Source organism: Balaenoptera physalus (assembly GCF_965194825.1).
Source record: "Balaenoptera physalus genome assembly, chromosome: 13".
Lineage (NCBI taxonomy): Eukaryota > Metazoa > Chordata > Mammalia > Artiodactyla > Balaenopteridae > Balaenoptera > Balaenoptera physalus.
Genome location: NC_138892.1, coordinates 11,290,268 through 11,302,770, shown reverse-complemented (window position 1 = coordinate 11,302,770; position 12,503 = coordinate 11,290,268).

Genomic DNA, 12,503 nt, shown 5'->3' with positions numbered 1-12,503 from the left:
TGTGGTTGGTTTAACTTTGCAGGAGTTGGCTAGGAAAGACCCAGGGCCGCCCTGAGCCCTGCCCTGCCTCCTGCATGTCTGAGCTCCCAGAATAATTAATTACCCACTCCCTGCAGAGTCCAGGCCTCTGCCAGCGCCTGTCCCACCCGCCCCATGTGTTCCAGGCAGGAACTTGCAACATCGGACAACGGGGATGATGAAATTTTTGTCTACTTGGCAAATATTTGCCGAGCACCCCCTCTGTGTCGGGAACAGTTGGAAGATTGCCAACCTCGTCTCACCAGCTGCACTGGATTATGTCCACTCCCTGGCTCGTTGCCTCCAGGGATCATGGCCCGGAGAAGCCCCCGCCGCACGCAGTGGGCTGAACAACAAAGCCATGTGCTTATTTGGTCCTGGCACTTCTCGAGGCCCCAGAAGGTCTGCCTTCCAGACCCTTCCTCAGTCATCGCATCTGGAAAATGGGAGCAAACTGCCCTGTCACACACAGGGTGGGGGTGATGTCAGATAAGGGAAAGCTCTAAGGCGTTTTCTATTGTAGGTCATTCCTACTGGAAATAACCCCAAGTAGTCATTATATAAGCAGCGTGGAGCTTTATTATCCTTAACACACGGAGAATGAGTCATTCGGGAGAAGATGAAATTTTCAGGTTAACTGAAGCTTTATAATTTTAAGCACCCCCAAATTTAACAGAGGGTGGGGCACAGTGTACTGAGGGTACCCGAACTCTCTGTAGCTCTGTTTCATCACTTTATTGTGGCGGCAGTTTGCCCCTAAGCTAAATGGCCCCCAGTGCTGTGACTTTCCAGTCCTCGAATCCTTGAAACTCCAAATCATCCCTGCCAACTGTCCTTCCCAGTTACTATCTGTGTTCTGCAGAGTCTCCACCTGCTTCTAGGTGGGCCCATTCTCTCTGGATAATGCCCCCTATTCTAGGCCTTAAACCACTGTGTTGAACCAGGGCTTCCAGCAGCCCGCTGGGCTCAGATCCCGGTGTCCGCTGCCTGCTGGGCCCCTCACCCTGGTCCTCTGTCCATGTCCCCTGTCTCGGTGTGCATGGCCACCACACAGGGGTCACCTGTGCCCAGACCCGGCAGCCAGTTCTCCAGATTTGGCCTCCCTTCCCCACAGCCAATCAACACCCAGGCCCGTGATTTCTGCCTCTATTCCCACTGCCTTGGTCCGAGTCACCGCCACCCCGTCCCCTGGCCCTGTGCCCAAGACACATAGATGCAACCTGTCCAGTCGTTAATTCCAGCGCACACCCTCAGGGACAGGCCTGTACCAGGATCTGGGGCATGGAGGATAAAGACAGACTCTGAGAGGGGGAATTGTCCTAGTGGAGAGGGGCGGACAGACAGACAGACCATGGCAGGTGTGGCGAGGGGTATCAGAGATGAAACGGAACAGGAGAGGGTGGAGTCGGTGGTTCTGGGTCTGAGAAGCAGCTCTGCACAGGCCAGTAGCCCCTTTCTGAATCCCCTGGACCGTTCCCCCTCGCTCCATGTAGAGAAGCAGCAGGGGGTAGGGTTTACAGCCCAGCCTCTGGAGGCATCTGGACCTCCAGGTCCCTGGCTGTGAGTGTGCTTTGATTTCCTCATGTGTAATGGAATAATCCAGTACCCACCTTACAGGATCAGATTCATACAAGCACTGAGAACAGAGCCTGCACAGTAAGCCCTACATACATGCATTATTCATTGCGAAGATTCTGTCCTACTCAGGTCGCTCCTGCCTCCCTGTGCTGGCCTGGACGCCCTTGAGAGTAACATATTTTATTCATGGTTCTCTTCCTGGCCCAGCACAGTGACAGGTCAGGGCTTCACAGATGTTTGACGTATATGTATTCATTTATTTATTTTTTGGCCGCGCCGCATGGCATGTGGGATCTTAGTTCCCTGTGCCCCCTGCAGTGGAAGTGCAGAGTCTTAACCACTGGACCTCCAGGGAAGTCCCTGTTTGACATATACATAAATATCCCGGCCAGGCTAAGAAAGGCCCTAATAATCCCTCTTTACCTAGCACTTTCCATGTCCAGGGAGGATGCTAAGTGTTTTGTACCCACTTAATCCAACAACCCCGAGAAATGGGTGTTATTATATCCCCTATTTTACAGGTAAGGAAGGTGGTGGCTTAGAGAGGTCAGGTGACTCGCCTGAGGTCCCAGGAAGGGTAGGGCTGGGATTGGAATTCTGGATGGCATGATTTCAACATTGTGAGACAGAACTGGGGAGGGGGTCATAGATGCGGGAGTGGGGGTTCTGTCTGGGGTGGGGGGTTTCAGAAGCCCCGTACAAGCGCACTCACACATGCACACATGCTCACACCTCTGCTCACAGGTGAGGAATAATGGAACCAGAGCCTAACTGGCTTGCCAGGCTACATGTGCACTCTGATACGTTTCTCCAGGACTCTATAAAAGATGTACTTCCCTGGCAGTCCAGTAGTTAAGACTCCACGCTCCCAATGCAGGGGGACCAGGTTCGATCCCTGGTCAGGGAACTAGATCCTGCATGCCACAACTAAGAGCCCTCATGCCGCAACTAAAGATCCCGCAGACCACAATGAAGATCTTGCGTGTTGTAACTAAGACGCGGCGCAGCCAAATAAATAAATAATTTTTTTTTTAAAAGATGTACTTCCTCTCTTTAAAGAACATAATAGCAGTTGGCAGAGAAGAATGCAAGGAAGGAGGCAATCACTGAGTGCTAAAAACCATGCACAATAATTAGGTGCAAGCATGTGATAAACTGCAGAATTTTGTGGCCCAGAATGAGGTGGGAGGGGCTTCCAGAAGTTCCTAGGTGAGCTGGGTACCAGGGAGGCTTCTGGGAGCCAGTGCAATGGTGCAGCCCCTAGGGAGGCTGGTTCCTGTCCACTCTTTCTTCTCCCCTTCTTCCCCTGTCAGCCTCCACTCCCTCTCACTCCTGCCTCTTGCGGCTTTTCCCCACTTCTGAACCATGAAAGGCTTGAAAAGTCACATAGATACTAAATGAAACTGTATATGCCTTTACCTTGTGAACCAGCCATCCCACTTCCAGGAACTTTCCCTGAAGATACACCTCCAACAATATGAAAACACATGCATAATTGGGTTACTTATTACAGCAGTACAGTATTTGTCATTGTAAAATATTGGAAACAACCTAAATATACGTGTATAGGAGAATGGTTGAATAAACTCTGGTACCTCCATACAGTGGAGAGCTGTACAGATGTGAGAAGAGTGAGGAAGATCTCTACAAAATGATGTGGCCTGATTTCTAGGCTGTATTGTTAAGTGCAATACAGCAGTGGAAAAGATGCTACTTTTTGTGTAAGAAAGAAGGGGCAATAAGAAAATATGCATGTATCTGTAATTCCTGCAAAAAGAATACAGGAAGAATAAACCAGAAACTTTATTTAATGAGACTGACTACCTATGGGGATGGGTGGGAACAGTGTGGCACAGATAGGGGGGACACTTTCTACTTTTCTGTATATGATTTCTTTTTTTTTTTTTTAATTAATTAATTTTTTTGGCTGTGTTGGGTCTTCGTTTCTGTGCGAGGGCTTTCTCTAGTTGTGGCAAGCGGGGGCCACTCTTCATCACGGTGCGTGGGCCTCTCACTATCGCGGCCTCTCTTGTTGCGGCCCCTGTATATGATTTCTTGCATTGTTTTGACCTTAAGAACTATGTTATGTTTTGCACACTCAAAAATTAATTTGGGGGCTTCCCTGGTGGCGCAGTGGTTGAGAGTCTGCCTGCCAATGCAGGGGACACGGGTTCGAGCCCTGGTCTGGGAAGATCCCACATGCTGCGGAGCAACTAGGCCCGTGAGCCACAATTACTGAGCCTGCGCGTCTGGAGCCTGTGCTCCGCAACAAGAGAGGCCGCGATAATGAGAGGCCCGCGCACCGCGATGAAGAGTGGCCCCCACTTGCCGCAACTAGAGAAAGCCCTCGCACAGAAACAAAGACCCAACACAGCCATAAATAAATAAATAAATAAATAAATAAATAAATAAATAAATAAATAAATAAATACACCCAAAGTTAAAAAAAAAGGTGTCAACTCAATCCACTAGGTAAAAAAATAGACCTTTAAATAATTAGTACTGGGACACTGGATAGTGATTTGGAAAAATAATGAAATTGAATTTATAAAAAAAAAATTAATTTGATTAACAAGTATGGGTGGAATAAAATGTTAATACCAATAGAACAAGTAAACCTACCTCTACTTCAAATGGATAATATAACCACACTGAATAGGGGAAGAGAACTAACCCAGTAGCTCCCCCCACCCTCCAAGTACCTCTTGAACATGGCTTTTTTTTTTTTTTTGGCCGTGCCACGTGGCTTGTGGGACCTTAGTTCCCCGACCAGGGACTGAACATGAGCCACTGCAGTGAAAGCACCGAAACCTAACCACTGGACCGTCAGGGAATTCCCTGAATGTGGTATTTTGGCTATTTCGACTATATATATCCTCTCAGTCAAAAGACAGAAGAAAAAAAAAACCTGAAAATAAATATTGAACTTTTGTTAGTAAGTTTGTTTTTCACAACGTTATGGGTTACCAGTTATGAAACTATTACAAGTGAGCAAATAAGTAAATATATTGCAGATACGGGGAACTGACATTTTCCCTATTGGAGAGAGGAAAACAAACATGGAAAGTCTGAAGGCTAGAATGAAATCCGTGGTGCTGGATTGGAATTGGAGGTATCAGTGTGAACTCAGGATTTCTGAGATAGAGATACAAATAGACATGTGTGCACGCGTGCACGCATGCGCACATGTTTCCTAACTGGAACTATTCCATGAGACAGCCTGGAAGCCATGACACCCTAGTCCAAAGAGCCTAGCTAGTGCTTACCTTGGTTCTAAATACTGTTACCATAGAAAGGAACTGGAGGTGCTAGGGTGGGGAAAGTCCAATATGAGCCTGGATCATTTTGCTGTGCCAGAAGCTAAGGAAGTTCTGGCACAGCAAAAGTGAAGGGCAGGTGTCAAAAGGATACAGAAAAGGTGGGGGGGGGGAGTTATTGTTTAATGCAGGGGTCGCCAACCCCTGGGCAGCAGTTAGGACCTGGGCGGCACAGCAGGAGGTGAGCGGCGGACGAGCCAGTGAAGCTTCATCTGCCTCTTCCCATCGCTCCCCATCACTCGCATTACCGCCTGAACCATCTCACCAACCCCACCCCACCCCGTCAGTGGAAAAATTGTCTTCCAGGAAACCAGTCCCTGGTGCCAAAAAGGTTGGGAACCGCTAGTTTAATGGATACAGATTTAAGTTTTTCAAGATGAAAAAGGATGGTGGTGATGATATGGCTATAATGTGGATATACTTAATGCCACTGAACTATACACTTCAAAATGGTGAAGATGGTACCAAGGAAAAACTTGTCCTCTACCCTCTCAGGGGTGTGTTTTGGGGGCCAAGACAGATTAGCAAGAGAGAAGAGAAGAGAGTTTTGGTTGTTTTTTTTTTTTTTTTTTTTTTTTGCTTCGTGGCTTGCAGGATCTTAGTTCCCAGACCAGGGATTGAACCCAGGCCCTGGCAGTGATACTGCCAAATCCTAACATCTGGACCACCAGGGAATTCCTGAAAGAAGACAGATTTTAATCAGAGACATACATATGGGAGTTCACAAAGAAGTATGACTCAAGGAGGGAATTTGGGGCTTAAATACTATTTTAGTAAGGGAAAGGGAAGGGAAAACAAATTACTTTTTTTTTTTTTTTTTTAATAAAGACAGTGAAATAGAGAGAAAGTCTTATTTATTTATTTATTTATTTATGACTGTGTTGGGTCTCCGTTTCTGTGCGAGGGCTTTCTCTAGTTGCGGCAAGTGGGGGCCACTCTTCATCGCGGTGCGCGGGCCTCTCACCATCGCGGCCTCTCTTGTTGCGGAGCACAGGCTCCAGACGTGCAGGCTCAGTAATTGTGGCTCACGGGCCTAGTTGCTCCGCAGCATGTGGGATCTTCCCAGACCAGGGCTCGAACCCGTGTCCCCTGCATTGGCAGGCAGACTCTCAACCACTGCACCACCAGGGAAGCCCACAAATTACTTTTAGGAAAGATAAATGGGTCCTTAGTTTTGAGACAATGTCTGTTTAAGGGGTGGTTTGGACTTGCAGTCTGCAAGGATAAGAGTCAATTTTCCCTGGTTGCTCCTGGAGAGGGGATTTACGACAAGTTCTTTTGAGATTTTGGGGAGTCTCTGCTTTTAGGCTGATAAAGTAGTTCAGGAAAAAAGCCTACTCTCAAATGCCTTCAGCTCAAAATAATTTTTCTCCCACAGTGGCATATTCTGGACCACGTCAATGGTCAGTTTTATGTTAAGTGTATTTTACCACAATTTTTTTAAAAGGTGAAGCATTTTATTTAATAAAGTATTTTTAAAAAAAGGATACAGGAGCCAGCTTAGAGGAGTTCCTATTGACCAACTCTTAGACTTTCAGCATCAAAATACAGAATAATAGTAACAGTGCTAGGGCCCCCAAGGACCCGGGCAGACTGGTGTGCCCCCTGCCGGTGAAGCCGAATCGCCGGCCACAATCCCGCAGGGTCGAGACCGGCCGGGAGCCCACTGAGCCCCCGCCCGCTGGTGGAAGAGAGCAGCGCGCAGGCTGAGGGCTTCCAGCCGGGCCCCAGGCTGGGAAAGCGGCACGTTCAAACCCAGCTGCACTTTTGTGCAAACTGGAGAAAGGCATACCTCCCTCCAGACCCTTGGCTGCCCTTCCGCGATGCGAATGGCGCCCCCTGGAGTCTGCAGACATTACAGGCCCACAGTACGGGCTCTTCAAGGGGAGTAGGGTCCGCATCTCCATTTTGGAAACGCTAAAATCGAGCACTTGGGGCAGGCTCTGTGAATATTTGTTGACAAATTAGAGGAAGTTCCAGGTAAATGCATTGTGGCATACTTGTTATCTTATAGATATTCAAGTCTGTGGACCAGTTATCTCTGAGCCCCGTCTGTAAAATGGGTATAATAATACCCATCTGGGCTGGAATACTTCTAGCCCAGGTGTGGCACATAGTAGGTGCTCAGTCATAATAGCTAACATTTACTGCATGTAATAACACTAAGAAGTATGAATAATATTATGATGTAAATATTGCAAATTGTGTAAAGTGAGAGTTGAAGAGGTTACATAACTAATTAGGGAGGTCTCACAGCCAGGGAACCATGGAGCAGAGATGCAAACTCTGGACCATGGGCCTCTGGAAGCGTGTTTGAATACTTCTGGCTGGTCAGGACACACTCTCTTTCACTGGATATGCTGTTCTGCTCAGGTGACCTGAAAAGGTGCTGACTCAGAACCAACAACCTCCACTCCAAGATAAGAGGCAGAACTGTCAGCCAAGGCAGTGATAGGATTGGATTTGATGTAAAAGAAAAACCACACACAAAAAAGGAAGAGTTGAGACTAATCAGAATGTTCTGACATTCTGAACGTGGGGAAGAGGAGTACCGAATCCAAAAAACCCAGCAGGGATGAATGACATCTTAGTCATGGAACTGACAGCAGATGTGAACAAAACCCTCAGATGTGGGGGACGCTGATTAGAAGATGAAAATGTTCAAAATAGGACACAGTGATGTGCTCAGGTGAGAACTTCAGGATGCATTTTCTGTTCCTTCAGCTCTATCTGGCAGTAGAGAGTTTCCCAGGTCCGTTTAGGTCTTGGGGGTTTAGCAGGAGGAAATGGCAGCCGATCTGCTCTGGAAGCTGGGTGATTTGGGGTGGCCTTTCTCTCTGCCTCTCCCTCCGACCCCAGCAGGGAAGTGTTTGTTGGGTTGATTCATCCCTGGCCGATGGGAAATGGATCTTAAGGGGCAGCCTTTGGCTCAGTCTCTGATCTTTGGCCCAAACGACCATAGACAGAGTGGCGGGATTGGTTTCACGAAAGCCAGTATTTACTGAGGCTTTGCCCGGACAGTGTGCTGAGTGCTCTTCATGTGGCTTCACATGTTAGCTTATTGAATCCTCACAACAACTGCATGAGCTAGGTACTATTATTCCCAATTGAGATATGGGGAACTGAGGTTCAGAGAGGTTAAGTAATTTTCCCAAGGTCACCCAGCTAGCAAGCCACAAAGCCTGGTCTGGCATCCTTATCTGGGAGCTTTGTGCCCCTTAATCACCTCTCTGTCTGGTCTCACTTTCAAGCTCTCTTCAGAGCCATGTTAAAAAAATTACCACTGGCATTTTTCACAGAACTAGAACAAAAAATTTCACAATTTGTATGGAAACACAAAAGACCCCGAATAGCCAAAGCAATCTTGAGAACGAAAAATGGAGCTAGAGGAATCAGGCTCCCTGACTTCAGACTATACTACAAAGCTACAGTAATCAAGACAGTATGGTACTGGCACAAAAACAGAAATATAGATCAATGGAACAGGATAGAAAGCCCAGAGATAAACCCACGCACATATGGACACCTTATCTTTGATAAAGGAGGCAAGAATGTACAGTGGAGAAAAGACAACCTCTTCAATAAGTGGTGCTGGGAAAACTGGACAGGTACATGTAGAAGTATGAAATTAGAACACTCCCTAACACCATACACAAAAATAAACTCAAAATGGATTAAAGACCTAGATGTAAGGCCAGACACTGTCAAACTCTTGGAGGAAAACATAAGCAGAACACTCTATGACATGAATCACAGCAAGATCCTTTTTGACCCACCTCCTAGAGAAATGGAAATAAAAACAAAAATAAACAAATGGGACCTAATGAAACTTAAAAGCTTTTGCACAGCAAAGGAAACCATAAACAAGACCAAAAGACAACCCTCAGAATGGGAGAAAATATTTGCAAATGAAGCAACTGACAAAGGATTAATCTCCAAAATTTACAAGCAGCTCATGCAGCTCAATAACAAAAGAACAAACAACCCAATCCAAAAATGGGCAGAAGACCTAAATAGACATTTCACCAAAGAAGATATACAGATTGCCAACAAACACATGAAAGAATGCTCAACATCATTGATCATTAGAGAAATGCAAATCAAAACTACAATGAAATATCATCTCACACCGGTCAGAATGGCCATCATCAAAAAATCTAGAAACAATAAATGCTGGAGAGGGTGTGGAGAAAAGGGAACACTCTTGCACTGTTGGTGGGAATGCAAATTGATACAGCCACTATGGAGAACAGTATGGAGGTTCCTTAAAAAACTAAAAATAGAATTACCATACGACCCAGCAATCCCACTACTGGGCATATACCCTGAGAAAACCATAATTCAAAAAGAGTCATGTACCAAAATGTTCATTGCAGCTCTATTTACAATAGCCAGGACATGGAAGCAACCTAAGTGTCCATCAACAGATGAATGGATAAAGAAGATGTGGCACATATACACAATGGAACATTACTCAGCCATAAAAAGAAAGGAAATTGAGTTATTTGTAGTGAGGTGGATGGACCTAGAGTCTGTCATACAGAGTGAAGTAAGTCAGAAAGAGAAAAACAAATACCGTATGCTAACACATATATATGGAATCTAAGAAAAAAGAAAAAAAAAGGTCATGAAGAACCTAAGGGTAAGACGGGAATAAAGACACAGACCTACTTACTAGAGAATGCACTTGAGGATATGGGGAGGGGGAAGGGTAAGCTGTGACAAAGTGAGAGAGTGGCATGGACATATATACACTACCAAACGTAAAATAGATAGCTAGTGGGAAGCAGCCGCATAGCACAGGGAGATCAGCTCGGTGCTTTGTGACCACCTAGAGGGGTGGGATAGGGAGGGTGGGAGGGAGGGAGACGCAAGAGGGAAGAGATATGGGAACATATGTATATGTATAACTGACTCACTTTGTTATAAAGCAGAAACTAACACACCGTTGTAAAGCAATCATACTCCAATAAAGATGTTTAAAAAAATAAATTAATTTTTAAAAAAAACAAAAAACCATCCGAGAGAGCTGCTCTTCCCAGAAGGGGACAGCAGCGGGCAGGGCAAGCAGCCGGCATTTGAAGTTCGGCTGTCCTCCAGGGTAACCAATCTCCAGAGAAAGTGTCTAAGGGATGTTTGGTTTTACCCTCTAAATGGAGAATACATGCATAAAACTATGAAGAGTACCAGTCTGTGATTACAAGCAGAACAGTCTGGGACTCCATGTTTTGTCAAAACCTCTCAGACTCACCTCCCCCAAACCGAAGCCCCGTCTAGGGCAGGGACCGCCTCTGGCGCCTTCATCTCTGTGTTTTGATGTCTGTCACCTAGTTGGTGCTCAACAGACAGTCATGGCACTGAAAGATGGTTGGTGGGAGGGAGGGTGTTGCTTCAGGTGGGAACATTTTAGATGCTTACTGAGGGATGCTGGTGTCTAGGGATAGCTGGGGGTTTCTGAGGAAGGAGGTGGGTACGACTGGCTCATCCAAAGCCTTCCCCTCCACCCTGGGACCAAAAGTGCTGGCCTAGCCTCCCCGACACTTTCAGGACCCCAGCCCACGATGGGGATGAGCCCTGGCACTGGGCTAAGAGGGTCTGCCCTGGATCAGCCACGTGAGTGCGGTTTCCTCATCTGTACCTGGCGAGGTTAAGAACACCTGTGCAAGGGTGCATCGGGACTCCATGTTGGCTTGGACTTCAGAGTCAATGAGACAGGCTCGGAGGCCGGCTCTGCCCTTGGTAGCCATTCCCAGCATCACTTAGGGAGGCCCATGGTCTTGTAGCCTCCGTCTCATCTTCTGTAAGATGGAGGCGGGAACAGGATCAACTGCATGGGGCTGTTGTGAGAATTATGCACGGGCTTGGCCTGGTCCAGAGTAAACCCTCCATCGGTGACAGCTGCTGCTGCTGTTACAGAATGCCTGGGACACGGTCTCCGGCATGTTAGATGAGTAAAGGGTAGCTCCTGCTATCACCTGTCTCCCTGAGCACACCTGTTACATGGGGTGATGTGCTTAGAATAGCATCTGGCACATAGGAAGCACTGAAGCAGTGAACTAAAATACAACGGAAGCCAGTGTGAAGGAAAAAGACTGATCCCTGTCCTAAAAACACTCCCAGCATTGGGGGGTTTTTGTTCCATTCGCCCCTCCTGAGCCAGGACCAGTGACACCCGTGATACAGCAGCCCAGGGATGGTGTCTGTCCTCAGAATGATCACTGAGCAGTGGGGGAAACACAAGAAAACAGGGTATGAGCAGGGAGGAGGAGGGGGCTCTGGGCAGGTCACCCCCATTTCTCCCTCCCGGCCCCAGGCTCTCACCCCAACCCGACTGTGCACCAACGCCAGATTAAACTTCCCCACGTGCCACATGGATAACATGCCTCCTTAGCTTAAAAGCTCCATGCTGTCCAAGTGTGCTGCGTGGTCCACACTCCTCGCCAGGAGAGGCAGCCCCAGGTGGGCGAGGGCTGGCCCAAGAAACCTGGGGCTGCTCCACGTCCGCTGAGTAACGCCGTGCAAGTTTTCTATGCCTCCAGCCCCGGCTTTGTCACATCTGCAGCAACACGTTGGGTCAGGCAAGCCCTGGGTTCCCGCGGCTCCAAGATGCTACACTTCTGCCTTCTCAGCTTTCACTCCTCATAGGAACTTGTTCATTCAAACTGGCCCCTCTTGGTCTCTGGAGTATGGCTCTTGTTCCTTGCTCTCCAGACTTTGCCCCGCCCTCTTCATCCACTGGAGCCACCCCGGGGGAGGGCCTTCCTAGGTTCCTCCCCACCCTAGGCTCGGGACAGCCCCGCCTCTCCTCTCCAGTCCATGCTGCTTTCCTGGGTATCACACCTGCCAGGACAATTTTTGCTTGGCCCACAGGCACTGCAAATACAGGCTCCAAACCGACCTCCTCAACGCTGGTCACTCCCCATATCTGCCTCTCTTGCTTCAGGGAAACACTGTTGGTTCAAGCCGGAAGCCAGGGCTGTCAGTGTGGCCCCTCCTCCTTCCTCCTCCTCCCTCCTTCCCAGTCCCTTCAACCTTCACTTCCGCCTCCCAAGTATCCACTGAAGCCGCCCACTCCTGTCTGGCCCAGTTGACAGCGCCTTGGTGGGGGCTTCCCCACTTCTCACCCAGGTGGCCTCCTGGCTGGTCTCTTGGGGCTTCGAACCATCCCCTCTGCAGCCCCCAGAGTGATCCAAGTTATGTATCTGACCACATCACTCCCTGCCTACACCCCTTAAGTGGAAAAGAAATATTCCCTGCTCTGGTTTTGTTTTAGCTGACAATGCTTGAGGACTCACCAAGTGCCAGGAGTGCCGCTGATCTTCCAAGGCCAGTTCATATCCTATAACCCATTTCATTCATTCACTCATTCATTTACTCAGTATACTAAAAGCCATGGACTATGCCAGGTGTTTTACCGACATAATTTAATCTTAACAACAATGTTCTCCAGTAGCAACTATTCTAATTCCCACTTGGCAAAAGAGAAAACCGAGGTCCAGGGAGGAAGTTGCTCAAGATCACACTTGAATTTGTGTTTAAGGGAACACAAGTTCCCAGCAGCAGGAGTCTAGCAGCTGTGAGCCCTTCCCT